The sequence below is a fragment of the Mus caroli genome, unplaced genomic scaffold (genome assembly GCF_978045245.1).
Source record: "Mus caroli unplaced genomic scaffold, Mus_caroli_1 scaffold_19, whole genome shotgun sequence".
NCBI classification, from domain to species: domain Eukaryota; kingdom Metazoa; phylum Chordata; class Mammalia; order Rodentia; family Muridae; genus Mus; species Mus caroli.
This window is the reverse complement of record NW_028227274.1, coordinates 85,007,668-85,029,103: the sequence shown is the minus strand read 5'-3', so window position 1 is coordinate 85,029,103 and position 21,436 is coordinate 85,007,668. Positions and strand designations below refer to the sequence as shown.

General features: G+C 35.8%; 1 long non-coding RNA gene across 1 annotated transcript; it reads right to left on the bottom strand.

Annotated features, from left to right (window-relative positions):
- Positions 1 to 15,487: 15,487 nt before the first annotated feature.
- LOC115029852 (uncharacterized) lies at positions 15,488 to 20,831 on the bottom strand. The gene is made up of 3 exons (XR_003835409.1): positions 20,749 to 20,831; positions 19,278 to 19,516; positions 15,488 to 15,691 (listed from the first exon to the last, which is right to left on the bottom strand). It is a non-coding gene; the product is annotated as an uncharacterized LOC115029852 (long non-coding RNA).
- Between the last annotated feature and the right edge of the window lie 605 nt (positions 20,832 to 21,436).

Genomic DNA, 21,436 nt, shown 5'->3' with positions numbered 1-21,436 from the left:
TCATATGCAGCTAGCATCATGGGTCATTAACTAAGTCAGAAGCACATCTTAAGATAAGTACTATCAGTGTTGTCCACAAAAATAAGGGACTAGTCTATAAATAAACATTCCTCCATAGAAACAGAAATTGCAGTTTAAAAAAAAAGTGCGCAAAAAAAGAATTCAAAATTTGTAAAATATTTACCAAGATTTGAAGAAAATCAAGCCTGGTTAGAAACTCAGAGTCTTAAGACCTGCTAAGCCACCCTGTATCCTCAGGTCTCCTCACCCAATAAGGGCACTGGAGGATGATTGAAATGGAAGAATTTGTTCAGTCTTCCCCAGCCCTCATGCCCAGGCATCTGCCACTAGGTATTGAGCTGGCAGCTTCCCGGAAAATCCCCCACACTGCCTTCTCTCAAATTGACCTGACTCACAGGTTACTCAGAGCAAACAAAAGGCCTTCACCAGGACCATTTCTGCAGTATGAATTATCTAACGTCATAACCTATAAAGACTGTGAATCAGCTCTTGTCCCATCACTCACAAACTATGTTAAGACACCCAATTTAAATTGTCATTGCTGTTGTGATTGTTTTTCTGTATTTTTTTTTTTTATTTCTTCACACAGGTCTTATATAAATAAGACTGGCTTTGAATTCACTGAGTAGCACAGTCAGTCTAACACTGATGGCAATCGTTCTGCCTCAGCTGCCCAGGAGATAAAATTACAGATTTAAAGCCCCATGCCCATATAGATGTTGATAATTTTAAATATTTTCTTTCTTTTTTTTTTTTTTTTTGGTTTTTTTGAGACAGGGTTTCTCTGTGTAGTTGTGGCTATCCTGGAACTCACTTTGTAGACAAGGCTGGCCTCAAATTCAGAAATTGACCTGCCTCTGCCTCCCAAGTACTGGGATTAAAGGCATGTGCCACCGCTGCCCAGCTAAATATTTTCTTTTATGAACATGTTTTAAATTCAACAATGTAAAGTCTTGGCTTTCCCTCTATGTGAATATTACATATTTAACACTTTTATAGTTTCATTAGCCACATTTTCATTGTATAAATTTCTTAATACATTTTATTTCAATAATTTATTTACATTGAATTATTTTTATCTCCTGCTACAAATTATTTTCTGCCATAATTTTTAGTTATTTTATCATATGTAATTTTTATTTAAATATTTTATTTCTAGTATTGCATATTTCCATATTCAGAAGAAAATATAGTTGTGAATATTATTTTAAATAGAAAAAAATGTATTCAATAAAAGAGGCCATGGATTTTGAAAGGGAGTTAATGGAGACATGGGAACGGTTGGTGGAATGGTGTAATTGCACTTTAATTGTAAAGTTGCAAAAAAATAAAAGACAATTTATGGTGAATTTTTTTGAAAAATTAGTCCTCCAGGGAAAATGCCTAAATGCATAGCTAAATAGAACCAATAATTTTTTCAATGGTTTTGCATCTTTCCAAATGCAAATGCCCTCTTCTGAGATCTAAAAGTAGCTTGTGGATAAATCCCCTATTAGCAAACACATCCCTTTGTATTTGGTGGGTTTCATCTAGTTACATGCTAACAGGTTCATCTATATAATGCTGGAAGCTACCATTTGTTCAACCTCATTACTCATTTGCTTAATATGAAAGTTTTTTTTTCTAAATTGATTTATTAAAAAAGTATGTAATTTTATAATGTTGATATCTGACTTTGTCCAGCAGTGTCATAGAAGCCTACTGGAGAGAAAGTATGTTTTACAAATGGCAATATCAATAAGAAACTGATAGAGAAATAGCGGTTCCTATAAAAGTGTCAATTGCATTATTATTGTACTATGTAGAAGCAATACCAAATGCATAAGGTAACCACCAAAACTATGAGGTAAAGTGAGGTAGACACCATGTTTTGTGCTCAAAGCTTTGACTATGTTAATCCCAGTATACAGTATATCTCAGAGCTACTTTTTCTCAATATGTCATTTCTAATTAACAACAAATAATTGGATTACATATGATGTTCTTCAGCCTCCCAAATGCATGTTGTATATTACAGAAGTCTTATGTATTTGTTAACATAACTCTTATTTACAAGATGTAATTGTCTTTGAGGATTACTGCTAAATAAACTCAATCTTTCTAGTTCCTTCTGAACTCTAACTGGCTGATTCAACTCAACTGTCTGGCTCAAAATTTTCTCTAAGCTGACTGATGCGTAGCATTTTCTGTTGGCTTCTGACGGTTTTGCTTTGCTTGGCAAGACTGTCTCTGAACTCTAGGAAAAGAACTGCTACAAATTGTACTGAACTGAATAAAATGGAGTCTGAGAAACTCATGAACAAACTCTATTGCACTACACTCACTACACTGACTTCCATCTGACTTACTCTTTCCTTGTGCGTCTCTTGAATCATTTCTCTTTACGCTCTTCTTGAGAGTTGGGAAAACACTAACTCTGATTCATTCTCTCACATCTTCCCTTGATTCCTAGCCTTGTCTGCCCCTCAATTAGATATCATTGTTTGAGTCTGAAGGTGTGTACTAAGGACATGCCTATATTCCTACCAGATCACATAGATTATTGGATATGATCCCTTTTCAGAACAGCCATGTTGCTGGATTAAAATTCTTCTATAGGTATTGTCTTACTTTTGTCCTCTGTCCTTCCTATTTTGAGAAAATTGAAGGATTTTATGCCAGGATGGTATCACTGAGTATGCTTTGATGGATCAGAGAAGAGGAATGTGAGAACATGGAGCTTGTTAAAGGACAGGTAAGGGTTTCTAACTGGAAGTGTGAGGAACTTCCACTTCCTCGGTAGATGGAGCTACTTTTGTGCTCTGTCTCCATAAATACTTTTTGTCACTATTATGCTTGTGGTCTTAATGAGATTTAAGTCCTATGTCATGTATTACATTTACTTAATCAGCGCTACACAGTGATATTTAGTAAAGGTGGAGTAGGGCAAATATCAGCTCAATCAATTTGAGAATATTTCATCATTCAGAAAAAAATAAAATCTCATACTCCTTAGCAGCACAGCACCTTCAGTGTCCTCACCACAGCCAGTCTTGCCCTACCTTGCAATCCAGACCTTCTAACACCAGGCAATTTGAAATCCATTTGTTTTTGTCTCTATGAAGTTGTCTCTTAAAGTTGTAAAATAAATGTACAATATATAACATTTTCCCTGGCTATGGTATTTCCAAAGTTTATCCATGGTATATTTTGTGCTATTTTAGGTTTCCCAAGGCGAAATGAGTTTTTTTTTTTTTTTTCTTTCAAAGATACATGGTATTTTGTTTAGCCATTCAAAGGTTGTTGGACATGACTATTTTCTTTGTACTGTATGTATTAGCTAGTATTCTATTGTGAATAGAAATCATATTCACTGTTACTCTTAATAATGCTACTTATAGTCCAGAGATTTAGTCCATTATAATCATGGTGGGAAGCATAGTGGCATGTAAGTGTTAATCATGGTGCTAGAGAAATATCTGAGAGTTCCACATCTAGATCCACAGGCAGCATAAAGAGCAAGAACCTCTGGGCCTGGCTTGAGCTTCTAAAACCTCAAAGTCCTCCCACAGTGACCCACTTTCTCCAATAAGGCCACAGCTCCTAATCCTTCCAACAATTGCCACCCCTGATGACTAAGCATTGACATCTACTACCCTAGGTGGTGGTTCTTATTCAAACCACCACAATGTAGATAGCACTTCTAAGAAGTTTCCTGTTAAAATTTTTGTGTTCACTTATATATTTAAATTCTCTTGGAATAGTTTGGTCACAGGATGAATATGGTTGGAAATAGCCATTGTTCTGACCATGTAGCCATCATTTTTTTCCATAAGATACTGTTGAATATGAGAAAATATAATCCTTAAAAATATAACAGACAAAGACTAAGGGCATCTGTTATTCCATATGAGGTTGAGAATTGGTCTTTCTAGCTCTGTGAGGAATTGAGTTGGAATTTTGATGGGCACTACATTATATCTGTAGACTGCTTTTGGAAAGATGGCCACTTTTACTATGTTAATCCTACTAGTCGATGAGCATGGGAGATCTTTCCATCTTCTGGAGTCTTCTTCAATTTTTTTCTTCAGAGACTTGAAGTTCTTGTCATACAGATCTTTCACTTGCTTGATTAGAGTTATTCCAAGATATTTTATATTATTTGTAGCTATTGTGAAGAGTGTTGTTTCCCTAATTTCTTTGTCAGCCAGTTTATCCTCTGTATAGAGGAAGGCTACTGATTTGTTTGAGTTGTTTTTATATCCAGCAACATTGCTGAAGTTATTTATCAGCTATAGGAGTTCTCTGGACACATATGTATACTATTATATCTTTGGCAAGTAGTGATACCTTGATGTCTTCCTTTCCAATTTGTATATCTTTGACCTACTTTTGTTGTGTAATTGTTATAGCTATAACTTCAAGTACTATATTGAATAAATATGAAGAGAGTGGGCAGTATTCTAAGTGCTCTCAAATTTAAATCATAAAGAGAAAATATGATATAGAGCAACCATGATAGCATGAAAAGCAGCATACTCTGCCAGACAAAGCTTGCAAATTTAAAAAAAAAATCAGAAAGTTTAGAGCATTCTATTCCTAAAATGAACATCTCAATTTAAATAAATTATAGAACGAAATATGGTATATCTGAAAAGTGAAACATCCAAACAAAACTGAAGAAGAAAGTGTCATTGGGACAGAGGGTTTTAAAACTGTTATAGTACACAATAGTCACAGAAAGCCACCAATACATTGTTTCTATTTTCCCTAGCCCTTTGTAGCCAGGAGGTCATCCTATTGCATGGAAATATGACATAAATGAGGGATTCCTTTCAATATGGATTTTAAACTGCCTCTCTAATCTCTGAATGTTCCAAGAGGAATGTTTCAGGACCCCTGATGGAGCTTTTAATTCCATTTGTAACCTATAAAGATTTAGCACTATCTCTGACCACATAATATGTTGAAGAAATGATTTCTCGATATGTAATGCTGGCTTAAGGACTTCTTTGGATTCTACTAAATTCATAATTCAACTTCAGAGTGTAATTTCTTCTCATTGTAAATTCTGTTCTATTTTTAAATCATGTTTTCTACCACATGGCAGTCACTAATATATCACATTCAATTTTAGCTATTAATACTTTTTACTTCCCTTAACCTAAGGCCCTGCCTTAATAGAAGAAAATATTATTAAATTTTAAGGTAAGAAAATGAATGCTACTCTTTAAGCTAAGGATGCACAATTTCTGTTAAAGCCAGAAAGTAATAGTTAATTTAGTTTTTTTGAGTGATAAAACTTAGTGCTTATCTCTTGGCTCTTCAAATGGCTTAAAATAATGTGTGTTACAATTCCTTAAGGTTGTGTAGCTTGGTGTTCTTGCAGGACTCCCAACATTGGCAATGGGGTTATGCCTCTGATCCTGGCCTGCACTTGGGAAACTTTTCCTCCTATTAGATTGCCCCGAAGAGCTAAGATATGGGAGTTTGTGCCCAGTCTTTTTTGTTTTTTGTTTTTTGTTTTTTTTTTTTAGATATTTTCCTTATATAAATTTCAAATGCTATCTTGAAAGTTCCCTACAAAACATTCTGAACTGACCAGTACCCCGGAGCTCTTGACTATAGCTGCATATGTATCAAAAGATGGCCTAGTCGGCCATCACTGGAAAGAGAGGCCCATTGGACACACAATCTTTATATGCCCCAGTACAGGGGAACGCCAGGGCCAAAAATGGGAATGGGTGGGTAGGGAAGTGGGGGGGGGGGAGGGTATGGGGGACTTTTGGGAGAGCATTGGAAATGTAATTGAGGAAAATACATAATAAAAAAAAAGAAAGAAGAAGAAAAAAAAAAGAGAAAGAAAAAGAAATGTTCTTTTGTCCCCAGGGCACTAATCCAGGCCTCATGCAAGCTAGCTAGTCCTGTACCACTAAGTCCCTTTAAATGTCTGGATTTTGACCAGCTCTTTATAAGTTGCCCAGACTGGCTTTACAATTAGGAATCTTCTGTCTCTGCCTCCCAGCCATCACACCTGGCTAACTGAAAGGTTTTTTTTTTAATTTGTCACTTATCAGTTGGAGGCAGTTTCTATGCAGTCTAAGTTTTTTATGGAGTCCTATTTTGCTAAGAGTTTCTTTCTTTTTGTTTTTTAAATGAAGACATGAGTTCACTAAGTGTTATTAAAATAACTACATTATTTTTCTTTAGTCCAGTAATATAGCAAATTACACTGACTAGTTTTTTTTTTTTAATAATTGATCCAACCTTGCCATTCTAACAGTAAACCTTACTTAGTGGTTCTTATCTTCCTTTTACTATATTCTTACATTAGATTTACTAAGGCTTTGTTGAAGATTTCTGTATCTATGTTTGTGTTATTGGTGTTTATTTCCCTTTTACTATGATGTTATCTATGTGTTTCTTACTTTTGTATCTTTTGATTTGAGATACACCTGTGTTCTAGAATTTGCCAGTGAAGCACATAGGCTTAGAATGTTTTTATTTCTGAAAACTATAATTTCAATTTATTCAATACATACAAAGTTACATGATCTACTTAACTGCAGTTTTTAGTAGTGTTGGGTAGTTTGTGTCTTTTAAGAATTGAGCTATTTTACCTAAATTGTTGGTTTAGGAGTATATACTTATGTGTAATAGTCTATTATTGTTTTCATTTATGTGGGATTGTCATGGCAGCCCCTCTTTATTCCTCACCTTGCTATTTTGTCTTCTCTTCTGTTCTTATGGTAAGTCTGGCTGGAGGTGTACTGATTTTATTGATTTATTTTAAAAGAACAGTCATTTTTATTGATTTTTAAAATCAATTTGTTTTTAAGTTCATCAATTTTTGCCTCTAATGTTTATTGTTTAAACATTGAGAGTAAAATTGGGCATAATTATTAACTGAACCAAGACAAAAGGCATAAGTCAAAACGTATGGTTTCCTTGCCTGTTGAATATGTGGGAACAGGGAAGTGGGTGGACAGATATAACTGTGAAAATGCATCACACTGTACACATGTTGCTGTTATTTTGTAACCTGTGGCAGTCAGTCAGAGTCTGGGGAAAAGAGACACGTTACAGAGGCTAGCATGAAATGCTCCCCAACTCTCTTCTTTCCCTGTAATCCTGTGTCCTGGTTTCTCGGTTTCACGGTGACTGTAGTGAAAGTTCTATTTTCATACCTGAATTATATCAAATAATGGGACAAGTGTTGAGATATAATATTTATAAAGTTGTTACTTAGAATTCAATGTTTGAATATATTTTATCATATTTGCAATCAAAACAATGGTTTATTTGTAAAAATTAAAATTGTTTTCTTTATGGAATAAAAAATGTATTACAGTTCAAAAAAAAAAAAGAAAGTTCCCTATACCCTTCCCCTGCCCTGTTCCCCTACCCACCCACTCCTACTTCTTAGACCTGACATTCTCCTGTACTGGGGCATATAAAGTTTGCAATGCCAAAGGGCCTCTCTTCCCATTGATGGCCAACTAGGCTACATATCTTCTGCTACATATGCAGCTAGAGATAAGAGCTCTGGGGATACTGGTTACTTCATATTGTTGTTCCACCTATAGGGTTGCAGACCCCTTCAGCTCATTCTTATAGTATGGGCATTCCAAACTCTGTGCATCCACTGATTGAATTTCTGTACTCATCAATTGTAAGTAAAACTACAGTACCTACAAGCCCTTATACAAATTTACTTTAAAATCACTGATGAAAATATTGTGCAATGCTAAGATGGCTAAGAGTTTTCTGTATGGCATGAAACTCCCAACCTGACTTCCACAATTTCAACACAAGTTCACATCCCCCAAAATAATGAATGAAAGTTTCTATGACTCTGTACCCCATGAATGACTGGCAGTGCCAATTCTCCTGCCTCGGCTATTCCAATGGATGCATCATAGCATCTCAATCATGCTCTCATTATGACGTTTTTCCTAATCATGAATAATGTTAAGCATCTTCCTATGGGCTTCTCTAGAATAAGTATGTGTGTCTTCTCTGGCAAAATAAATAAATTAATTAATTTTAAAAATCTCTTTGGAACTGGAACCTAATTTTAAGTTTAATTTCTTACTTTTGAAGTTGAGTTCTAAGAATCTCTTGCCTACTTTTGATTAAACAATTTCATCTGGATGGTTATGTGGCTTTAACTCTTAAACTCTTAAACTCTATCCTTTCATTCTCAGGGACATTCAAAGAGCTGAGTTTTAATCAGATTTCCAAGTTATTCTTCTCTCTTTAAAGTTAAATGATTTTCCTATGGAGTATAACACATTTCCTAGCCCAAGGTGACATAGGTATTTTTGTATTTTATCCTAAAATTATTGTAATTTTAGAATGCATATTATACTCAGATATACACAGCTTTGGAGATATATTTTGAAAGAAATGTGATACCTGTGTCCATATTATTAATTTATGTATCTATCTATCTACCTATAACATATGATCATGCAATTATTATAATACTATGCATTTATTGAATTATTTTCATATCATTTTTTTTAAAAATTAACATGGTTATACTTTTCTTTCTGCTCTATTTCTCCTTGACATCTGGTTGACTAACTCCTTCCAGTTTGTTCAACTCCTTAGAATTCTATTAGCTCTTCTAGATCACGTCCTTATGAACATAATTTTAAGAATCCATTTGCTAACATCCACAGAAGTTTACTGAAAAATTTCCAGGTTTGTGTCACAGCCTTTTTTATAGTGACTTTATACTAAATAATTTCTAAAATTTATCATCAGCAATAAACTGTATTCACCTCAGGACACTGCATTCTCTCAATAAAATTATCAAGGCTCTGTCCATTATTTTTTAAAATATAGGGTCCAAGAAGTTCAAGAGAAAAACTTAGATGTGGAAATCTCTAGTTATTTAATTTGCAATTTACATAGTAGCAAATCAGTTTTTTTTAGTTTAATTTCTAAACTTTCACATTCTTAGTTATTGTTGCATTTATTCATATATTTTAATCATATTATTAATGTAATGTGATTTACAAGTAGAGTTGTAAATTGGAAAAGCATATGTGTAGAAAGAACAATACAAATGGAAATTAAAATTTTAAACTAAAATGCCATTATATTAATTGCTGTAAATGGTTACACTTTGTATTGAGTTGTTCTCTGAATCATAGAGTGCTGTTTATTTTCCACTTTACTTTATTATACTTTACTTTTCTTTCAGCTGATTCCCTAATAGAATTGAGAACCTGGTGTAATTAAATCCCAAACGCCCACATCCTAAAAAAAAAAAAAAAAGTATGTGAGCAGCATAATTTTCGGGTGCTTTTTGAGATCAGTGAAGACTCAAATGCTCTATTAGTTCTGGAACTGATATTTGTCATGCTAGCCGAGTTCATTTGGAATTCCACTGGGTGATCACCATACGAAAAGACATAGAATGATTTAATTTTACTTAGATTATTTTCCTATACAAGCATTTGCAAAAGATTTGAGGACAAGTGTGTATGTGCATTTCTTTCTATTCTATATGAAATCTAGTCAGTAATGTGTCTTAGAGCTCAGTGGCAGGAAGAGGAACCAGAGCAGTACTTAATGGCTAAGCTCTTGATCTGGATGCCATCTGAGGTTCACTCACGAAAAGATGGATTTTGCATGACTCTGGCTCTCTCCTTTATACTTAAACGGCACCTTGTCATCAACACTCCTGAGCAAGAACAGAGAGACCTTTGCAAAAGACACAGCTCAAGAAATAGTACGTACAAAAGTGTTAGAGAACTGAGAATAGGTCCTGGATATCTTGTAAGCTTTTTCAAGTTATAAAATTATTCTGCATTTTCCTTATTCAAAATGTGGTTTGATCATGGTGCAAAATTAAAATATTTCCAAACCGGACTACCTCGAAAGGACACCTTTAAATTCACAACTCCACTTACCCATTACCTTTGCAATTTTTTTTTCTGGATATTATTCACTTTGATTGGTATATGATTCTAAGCTCAAATGGAATTCTAGAATGCCATACTCTCAATCATATGCTTGTGCTTTAATATTTACAGTTAAACTAGGCACTGTGAAATGAAAAAAAGTGTAGTTTTCTCATCAGAAGTAAGCATACAACTTAACACTACTGAAGAGTAGACCATATGCCAGGTTGTAAATTCATCCTCATTTCTTGTGGAGAAGGAAACATTTCATAGATCTGGTTGTAAGCTTGTCTATGTAGAACTGCATGCGAACAACAACAACAACAACAACAACAAACCCACTTGCCTCTTTCATTCCTCCTGCTTAGAAAACAATTCTTTTATGCTTGTTTTATTTATTTTATTTATTTTTAACCAAAGGTTACCTGTCATTTGCTCACATAATAATGTTTAAAATAGAATACTAAGGGATGGCAAGATGGCTGCTCTTTCGAAGCTCCTGAGTTCAAGTCCCAGCAACCACATAGTGGCTTACAACCATTCCAAATGAGATCTGATGCCCTCTTCAGGGGTGTCTGAAGACAGCTATGGTGTACTTAGACATAATAAATAAATAAATCTTTTAAAAAAGGAAAAACTAAATAAAATAGAATACTGAAAAGAAAAATAAAACTCAATAATTTATAGGAAATGGTTAACATGGCAAGAAAATGCCATTTTTACTCTTTTCTTCAAAAGCACTGTTTCATATTTTCCTCTGATACATAAATAGTTTTGCATCTGAAATTCTACTTATCACACTTAATAGCATGAAGTGGACACTATAACTGTAGTAACTAAAGCAAAATATAGACTATACGTTGGTATGCACAACCATAGTCTTGAATAGAATGGTAAGACACTAAGGAAAGCAAGCAACAACAAAATGTATTATTTTTCCAATTGTAAAAAAGATTATCTTTGTGATGAAAAATACAAGATTATAGACCCAGCTCTGCCTCTTATAAATTTATATCAAATGAGGGGGAACTGGAAGGAGGGAGGACCTGATATTGGGATGTAAATAGAAATTTAAAAAGGACATGAATTAGGGAGAGATGTATATGGGAGCCTTCGGAAGTAGGAAAGTGAAGGAAAGTTTGCTATAATCAAATTGTAATCTCAATAATAATAATAAAAAAGAGAGAGAATAGCAGGTGAAGAGTGACTTTTCTGGGACTTTCATGTTTCTCCAGTCATACACCTCATAATGTTGTTAGTTAGTCTCAGACCATTGCACAGAACTACATAAAACTCTTCTCAGAAATTCATGGAGATAGCTCACTAAGTTCGTATATACATTTGCATCTGTTGTAATAGAAGATGCTATGACCAAACCAACTTACAGAAAAGAGGATTTATTTTGCTTGTATTTCCCCATCAAAGACCATCACCAGCAGAAGTCAGGGTAGGAACCTAAGAAGCTTAAAACAAAACCTATGGAAGAATGCTGCCTGCTGGGCTCAACTTGGCAAGCATTTTCATAGAGAGTAGCACTAGCTGCTTAGGTGATCGGCATGTCCACAATGTGTTGTGTTTTGTATATAAGTTAACAATGAATACAGATCCTTACAGAAATGCCAAGTTTTACATTTGACTTGGGAAAGTCATCTGTAGAGACTTACTTTTAAAGAGATTCTATGCTGCGTCTCGTTGACAAACTATTTAGACATAAACGCTATGTGTACTATATTGTTTATTACTAGGAATATTGAAAATTGCCCTATTTTAGAGAAATAAACGGAGATATGGATATAAATAAGGCAATATACCAATATGCCGGGATAATAACCTTTTGTGTTAAATCTGTAAGAAATGCCCAACCCCCCCTTGAGGTTTATGGGCAGTGTCTGCACCCCTGGGGAACTGAGGTGGTGGTGCTACTGACACCTAGTGGTCAGAGGCCGTCGCTGCTGCTGAATATTACACTGTATGGGAAACTACTCACAACTAATTACCCACCAGGGCTGGTGCACTGCTGAGGTTAAGAAATAAGCGCAGTAAATTACAATCCTCTTTCTTCCCTTCATCAACCAGTAGGTGGTGGTAGTGTGTGTGTGGGGGGGGGGGGTGAGTGATGGAGGGGTGAGCAGATGAAGGGAAAAAAAAAAAAAAGAAAGAAAGAAAAAGAAATATTGACTCAAACACAGCGACCACGGCCACATCATATCATAGAGAAAAGCCCTCTCTGAGGAAGTGATCATTAAATGAAAGTGCAAAATAAAAAGTATCAATGAGACAAGTATAGAACAAAATGGACTTTGGTATCTAAGAGAGAAACCCATCCAAAGCATAAGCTGTGGTGAAATTCAGAACTACATTAAACAAGAGTTAGAAATCCCTCAGCAGTTCTTAAAGAGGGAGATTATCTGATTAAGTATTCATTTAAATAAAATCAGCATACTTAATGTGCTTTTAATGCAATGTGAAATAAAAAGGCAGCACAGTTTAAAGTAATGAGCTGAGTGACAGTGGGGAGGGAGCTACCTGGGCACGCAGCGCTGTGGCAGAAGCAAAGTGAAGAACTTTGGTAGATATTTGTGAGGAAAACTGTAAGGTATAGTCATTGATTTGGATTCAGTGTTTATTCAGAGAAGTCAAGTTACCGAAGCATAAATTTGTAGTGTATTTACTGTGTTATAGTTCAAGTTTAGGGAAGCTAAACGATGTGTCAGACGCTCTGAGATCGCGAACCTTATTTAATCTACATGGAAAATGTCTAAGGTGCAAAGGCAAATCCTGAACTTTGAACTTTCGAGAGAACCAACCGCTTGACACCATGAGAACAGATGTGATCACATAGGGCAGAGTTGGAAGAATAGACAGATGTCTACGATGGAGTCCTTAGAACCTTCAACCTTTGTGGTTCTTAGGGGAGGGAAAAAAATTGGGAAATATTTGAATCAAGAACAGTTTGTGGAAGAGTCTGTGGCCTGCAAAGCAACTAAACAGAACTAGGATATCACAAAGAAACAAATATACGCTCCTGACCTAACCCGAGAGAGCTGCTGTAATTGTAAAGCTCTTTCAGTAGAAATTCTTCTTGTGATTTGGGCCTGTGGCTCAGTACTACAGTACTTGCCTAGAATATCTGCATCTGTTTCGTTAGAGAACCGGTTTATTTATAATATGATTTGTGAAGATTTCATGGGTGAGACAATATGCCAGACAAATGAAAAAAATCCAAAGGCACATTAATGTTAATGGGGGAGATTATTATGTTTAAGAGACACTAGAAAACATCTGTGAGTTGACACAACATGTCAGGCAGGTGTGCTTGTTCCAACACACATCTACAATCGTAATTCTAAAACATGAACTGGAATCAGTGTATGAGACCAGTTCTGACAGGATAGATGCAGTAAGAAGAGGTTTATTTATTGGATGATGACTGAATGTTTCTGAGGTGATCGATGGAGAAAGGGAGGACTCCAATCATGATGATGCCTGCACCTGAGCGGATCTGCCATCTAGCCTGGGTGCAGAAAATATCAAATCCTTGCTGCACGGAAACACCCTATGACTTTCCCTCCAGGATTTTCATATGTCAAGAGAAAAAAAATATATCAATTTCTGTGTATCATCATCAAACACATGAATAGCACATCTGTAATAGAATGGAAAAACATTGATAGAGTCTAGAAACACCAAGACACAGAGAAATTATTTCTGTTCATGTTTCTTTTTATAAATACCTGCATTTTTTAAATAAATACCTGCATGTATTAAAACTAAAACACTGGGCTGGCGAGATGGCTCAGTGGTTAAGAGTGCCGACTGTTCTTCCAAAGGTCCCAAGTTCTAATCCCAGCAACCACATGGTGGCTCACAACCATCCATAACGAAATCTGATGCCCTCTTCTGGAGTATCTGAGGACAGCTACAGTGTACTTATTTTCACAACATAAAAACTAGACCTAAACTAAACAACATAAAAACTCTGCAACAAAGAGTCGACACCTGAAAATTTAAAAACAAATTTCCTTGACGCAAATTCAACAGGAAAGCAATGAACTAAAGAACAAACAGAAAGGAAGCTTATAGAATAATTTTCATGAGTACAGTATTGAAATGAGATTATATTTTCAGTGGTTAGCATTAGTATGTGTCGCATTAAGTTACTCTAATAGATGAATAACACATATGTTCCAAAAGTCAGTCCGTAAAGAATTAATTATTGAATATTTCAGAGCTGATGAAACATACGAAGCTGAAGTACCAGTGAGGGTAGTGATTCCAGAGTACTAAAACTGCAAAAGAAACAAAGTCCTCTGACTTTTCTAGGAGGCACAATGTTATATTTATGTATTAAGAAACACACATATCCACCCCCCCAACTAAATTAGATGAAACAAAACCAGCTATACATTTGAGAGAGAGAGAGAGAGAGAGAGAGAGAGAGAGAGAGAGAGAGAGAAGGTGATTGGAAGGGATTGGAGAAGGGAAAGCAAAGAAAGAAATGATGCAACTCTATTATAATTTCAAAATATAAAAAAATTAAAGAGAAATAAAATTATATACAGGTACATTGTGCTAAAATTATGAGATGTTGACATAAAGGAGAATTTCATAGAAATCAAATATCCTCAAAACAGTGGCTTACTTCTCAGCAGTAACAGTGAAAGCCAAGAGGCAAAGCAATAATTCTATCAGGGTTCAGGATATAAACAACTGTTTGGCCTAGAACTGCTCAGCTAGAGAAATTATCTTTATAAAGTTAAGATGAAATAAAGACATTCCTGAAGAAAGAAAAACTGAGAGGGTTTAACACGATTCTATTTTCATCGAAGGAACTCATAAAGGTTTGCTTTGCCATGAAGGAATATAACTCCAGGAAATGTCTCAGTGCAAGAATACTGATGAATACACCCCGGAAGTCTCATGGTAAATACAAACCAACACCTTTAAATGGAAACCATGCTTTTCTAATTTTTTTTTATCATATGAAATGCTATAGTAAATAAAGTCTCAGGGAGAAGAATTATGTATATGGCCAGAACATAAAAAACAGTGAATGCTGTGGTTGTTAAAGTTCTTTTTTAAAACACAGAAGTTGATTCCTCCTGGAGAAGAGTGAGTGTGTACACATTAAACTCATACTATGTCAAATGTGGCTGATGATATTTAAGTTACTACAAAAACACACCATAAACAAATCAAAGATTATAGATAAAAATAGTTAAGGACACCAACATGTAGACAGTACGTCGATCTTCAAAGAAAATCAAACCATGATAACTAGAAATAAGAATGTTTTAGAAACAAATGAAAACCACAGCAGTCAAGGTGTTCACTAAATTTTCCACCCAGGTCCACTGCAAGATCTTTCTATACCATCCACAGATAGACCAATTTCCACCCTTTAGATAGATAACTATTTCCCTAGTCCCTGCCATTTGGGGAGGATAAGGAGACTTATAGAACAGTCCAGTTTCTCCCTTATCTCATTTCCATGCATATCCCCTTCTTCCCATAAGGAATGATTATGGATAAAACTTTTCTATCGAAAATGATGACTTACTATTGCATTCTTGAAAGCTCAGCTTACAAGTGTCGAGAAAACAGTTGCTGGAGGTCGGTTTACAAAACCTACATCCATGAAGACAGGTGTTTTTGAAGCTCTCTGGCAACAATATAAAATATCACTGTTCAAACATAACACATGGAAAAGCAGAATGACAATGTCTGAAGGAATGTCTGCAGCAAGACAGGTGCTGGTTCAAGTCTATGAAGGACTTAGGAGGAAAAACAGAAGGAAGGAACAGAATGTATTAGGATAAAATACTTATTAAGCATATATATGTATATACTAATTGAAAATAATTTTTTCATACAATATATTTTTATTTCAGTGCTCCTCTCCCACCTTCCCCACCCATCCAACTCCATGCCCTTTTATTCTCTCCCTCTTTAGAAAATAAACAGTCAAATGAATAAAAACCAAAAATTAAAAAAGCAAAAGAACAAGAAACACATGTATACAAACAAACCCCATACAAACATAAAATCTGAAGCTACACTATGCAAGCAAAACAACAACAACGACAAATACAAACAAAACAAACAAATCAGAAAGATAATAAATGCCCACTCAAAGCCACATGAAAAACAAACAAAAAACCCATGGAGTTTATTTTGTTTGACTATCAACTGTTGGGCATGGGTCCTACCCTTAAGGTAGTTAATATAACCAGTGAGACTCATTGAAGAAAACTAATTTTTTCTTTGAAAATGGGTTTCAGTTACATATAACTGTTTGCTTAGGGATGAGAATTTGTGTCCACTTCCCCTCTCAGAACTAGGGCCACCTTTGGCTTGAACCTGTACAGGACTTGTGCATACTGACACATTCTCTTTGATTTCGTGTGTTAGGATAGTTCTGTTTTGAAGACACTGTCCTTGGTGTCAATCATCCCCTGACTACCAATCTCTACCTCCTTTTCTGCATGGCTACCTGAGCTCCTGGAGGAGGTGTTTCCTAAAGACATCCCATTTATGTCTGATTGGTCTCTTTTTCTCTGCTGATTCTCCAGCTGTGAGGCTCTGTGTTAGTTACCTTCTTTAGTAAACATCATTGGTGTTTGTCATGCAGAAAAGGTCTAAGTTCAGAAAACAATAATGAAAGCCACGGGAATATGGCTGCTGCAGAGCTAGGTCTCTAGAAGGAATGGGCAGGGTAAATCCCAGGAGTCAGCTCTAACAATGGACTCCACATCCTGCCAATACAAACTCAAATAGTATGCAAAAGCAAAGAATGTTTATTTAGCTCAATTTCCTACATGCAGGGGTCTCCCCATTCAGGAATAGAGACCTCGAGTGGACTGGATGGCCCAACTTTTCTCATCAGTTAGGGGAATTCCAGGGAGAGGTATGTGCCCTTTTACCTTATTTAGCTTTATCTCTGGATCAGTGGAGTAGTCTGACTGATTGTACAATTGGTTAGGCTCTTGAGACTTCCCACCAGGTTGCTTACTCATTCTAGGTGCCTTTCTTACTTCAGGCCATATGACAAGGTGCCCTCAGATTGGCTGCCTGTGGCTATGGTTGGCTGACCACAGGTTCTTGGATCTGGGTTCTCATTTCTAGGAAAAGAAACTTAGTCCTAGTTTCCCAAGCTGCCTATTTGCAGCCTGTCATAGAGTTAGCCAATCTAGTTCTGGGTAACTCAGTCCTCTCAAAACTAGTGACAGTGAATGAAGCACTCTGATTGGATAAGAACTGAGAGGCTATTTTAAGAAATTCATTTATCTGAACAGATAGCACCATTACTTAAGTCATCAGAATCTCATGAACCTTTCAAGAATGGAGAAAGAGTTTACGGTCACTTTTTAAATAGGTCATCATTCTGGTGTCATAAGAAAGATGGCAGATTTTTCTGGGATAATTATAGACTGATCCTAACTCAACGTCAACCAAAACTTGGCTCTACCTACAAATACACTTAGATCTGGCATATTGGCTAATGTATAATAATATGAAGGAGCTGTAGAATGATCAATGAGTCAGTAAGGGATTCTGTTTACTTCAGTCTGGGAAGGGGATCAGAAAGTTTGCAAAGGCAGGGAAAGGGATATACTACACATTTACAGTTGCCCATGTGACAAACCCCATGGTTAGAGCCAGGAAACAAATAGGTGTTTTGTTATGCAGGCCATATCATTAGACTCTGTTTCTGATCTAATATTCTGACTGAGAAAGACAAAAACCAAATACTGAACTGTATCTCTCATGATGAAATGAAGATTATAGTAGACACACAAAAGGCAACTAGCATAGAGACCTCTAAGACAAGGCAGGGAGTTTTACAAGCCTAAACTCAAACATGTCTGGTAATTTTGTTGGTTTCAGTGATCAGGCACAGTTTTTAAAAAGTACCAATAACTGTCTTACTTCCCCTATGATAGGAGGTGTCATATGTATCTAGGAATAATTTTCTAGTCCATATGCTAACTTTTTCGAAAAAAAAAAATCAAAGATTGAGCTACAGTGAGTGACAAAGGAAATAAGTTGGAAATCTGGATATTAAAAGAACAAGAAAATAATACAAATTATTTTTAAAGTAAACAAGATATATCTAATAGCATTTAGGTGAAAGGAGAAATCACAGTGAGGAATGCATGATTGTTTAATTTAAACTGAATTATAACTATGTAACATAAAAATTTTGATCAAAACTACCCCCCTTTTTATTTCCAGGCTCAGAAAAGGTGGAATAAAACTAGAAATAAATGTTGATACAAGTGTGATGATAGGGCGTATATGTAAAATAAATCTTGTCTATTAAATGACAATAAAAATTGAAGTGAATGTTGCAATTTTCAGGGTTAGAAAAGAGAAACAGTGGGCTGGGGAGATGGCTCAGCACTCTCTTGATTCTGCTTTGCAGTGGACCAGAGTTCAGAACCGGTAACTACATCCTATAGATAGCAGCCATGTGTGACTTCAGCTCCACGGAATCTGATGCCTCCTCTCTCCATTGCCACCTGCGCTAATGTGCAAATACCCACACAGAGATACACAGAAACACAGGTGTGCACTTAATTAAAAGGAAAATAGAAACTGAAATCTTTGAGGATGTAATTATGCTGATGGAGTGCACACTTTGTAGGCTGCAATAAGCCCTAGTTTAAGTCTCCAAAACTGTACAAATCTGGTTGCAGAAGCATGTTCCTGTAAACCCTGCACCAAGCCATAGCAGCACAACAATCCCAAGTTCAGTATCATTCCCTGCTTGATAATGAGTGGAGGTGCACATTGATAAAAATGGGTTCTCCAAAAACTGAGGGAACAAGATAAAAGTATGCATATATTAATGTATTTATGTACATGTATGTGTGTGTGTGAACAATTAAATAGAAGTGGTTTATTTGCCATTAAAATTAGATAATGAATAAAAATGTAAAATCATGAAAATATTTCAAACAATTAAAACATCTAATAACATTTTCATTGAAATGGTATTAAATGTGTAATTTTTAATTTTGGGGTTTTTTAAAATTTATCCTCTCATATATTTCATTATGACCACAGTTTCCCCTTCCTCCTCTCCTCACAGTACTCCCTCCACATGTCTTCTTCCCCTCAATCCTCTACTCCTCCATTTTCCTTCACAAAACCTCAAGCTTCCCAGGGATATCAACTAAACATGGCATAACAATTTTCAATGCCTCCCCTCATATTAAGGCTGGATAACAAAACCCAGAGGAAGCTAAAGGGTCCCAAAAGCATGCAAGAAAATCAGAAACAGACCCTACTTCCACTGCTAGGAGTCCCACAAGAAAACCAAGCTACACCACCATAATATTTATGCAGAGGGCCTACTTCAGAACCATGCAGGCTTCCTGGTTGGCAGTCAAGTTTCTGTGATCCCTTATGAATCCTGGTTAGTTGATTGTGTGGATTTTCTTGTGATGTCCTTAACTCCTCTGGGTTCTACCATCCATCCTTCCCTTCTTCTTGGTGGATACCCCAAGCTCCATCTTGTGTTTGGCTGTGGGTCTCTGCATCTGTTTCCATCAATTGTTGGATTGAGCTTCTCTGGTGGTGATTATTCTGGGCTCCTGTTTATTAGTATAGCAGAATATCATTAAATATCATTTCATTATCCCCCCCCTCCAATTTTCTGGTCATGTTTAGTTCTATCCTCGGTCACTAGGATAATCAGCCTCTGCTTCCTAACTCTCCAGGTAGTGTCAAGGGTGGGCTCTGTCTCTCCTGGCATGGGTCTCAAGTTAGATCAATCATTGATTGGTCATTTCCACAAGTTCTATTTACCTCAGCACACCATGATGGCAGAACAAATTGTAGACAAAGGTTATGTAACTCAGTTAGTGTCTCAATACCTCCACTGGAAGGCTTGCATGTTTATAAAAGATGGTAGGTTCAGTTTCTGTATCCTCCACTACTAGAATTCTTATCTAGGGTCACCTTAACAGATTCCTGGGAGTTTACTTTGAGCCAGATTTCTATCTTGCCCCTAAAATTCCCCCAATTCTAGTTGTCTATCTTAGTACTCTCTCCCTTCATCCTATCCCAGCCCTATCCCTCCTGTTCCCTCCCACTTGCCCCAACTCTAACCAGGAAATTAATAACTTTTAAAAGAGAGGGTAAACCTATGACAGTCATCATTAGTATTCGAAGATGAATGAAGAGATGTTACTAAAATCTCTAGGCATGAAATCTGGACACATAACTGGACTTAACCAAGAAGACTTAAAATGTGCCCAGTATATATCTTGAATAGTTGTAGAACTAGTAATGGATGAGATAAATTTAGAGTTTTAATTCTTTAATAACCTAGATCCTGAGCCTACATAATGTTACAAAACAATTTTTGCTAATGAACAATTTAAGAATGTCCCCTACTATTCACAACCTCTTCCAGTCAACAGGACACATGATATTTTGCAGTTGTTTATATGAGGCGAATTATGAGGTCACCATTACTCTGTTTATAAGTCAATATTCTAAAAAAGAAAATCAATAGGTTAAACTGTATGGAATCTCTAAAAGCCTTGTAGAAATTGCCTCATGTGATTTAGAGTATAAGATGTCTTTGATAAGTTGTGGATCCAAGAAGGCTAGGAGTTAATTTAGTTCAAGTATAAAGGTCTCCTATTCAAGATCTTGGATTTTTGAAGAGAAGACAGGCATTCTAACCAGAGGACAGAGGAAAATAAGTCATTCGTTGTACTAGCATTCTCCATTGATTGGGTGATGCCCCCTGTCATGCTAATAAGGATCAGTCTTAACATAGTCTACTAATTTGTGTACTAATATTTTGCATAAATACCTTCAACAATTCCCAGGAGTGGTATCTTAAGAGTTTCTGAGGGTCTTTTATCTCTCTAAAGTAACACATAAACTTCATCATTGTACACCAATCTGAAGACAGTGTTCAAAAAAGAAAGTCAGGCAAATATTTTCCAAGAACATGAGAAAAACTCAATGAATTAAGAGTTAAAATTTATCCATGTTTAATAAAATCATATGTTACAACCAATTAGAATATATCTCAAAATAACAGCCTTTCTATTCAGAGTTAATCGGTTCAACTTACTTTATAAGTAGTAAAACCCACGTGCCTTCATTCATCAATATGAAAGAATACCATTTGATATTTCAGTGCCCATTAATGATAAAAGTCCTTCGGCACATAGCTATAGAAAAGAAATTCTTCAATGTAACACAAAGCATCAATTAAAGTACAGGCAATCTGGTACTTAATGGGGAATGACCAGATGACTTCATCATGTGATACTAAGTCAAGGTCGTTCCATTTCATCACTGTACTTGCCTGAGATGGAAAGGTCACACAGTGAAGTAGGGCCTGAAAAAGACATAAAAGATGTACTAGTTATAAACGAGGTGCTAACATTGCCCATATTAGAAGACAATTGTGTATGTAAAATATTCAAACCATCTATAAAAATATCATAAAACTAATAACTGAACTTGTAAAACATTCAGGATACATACAA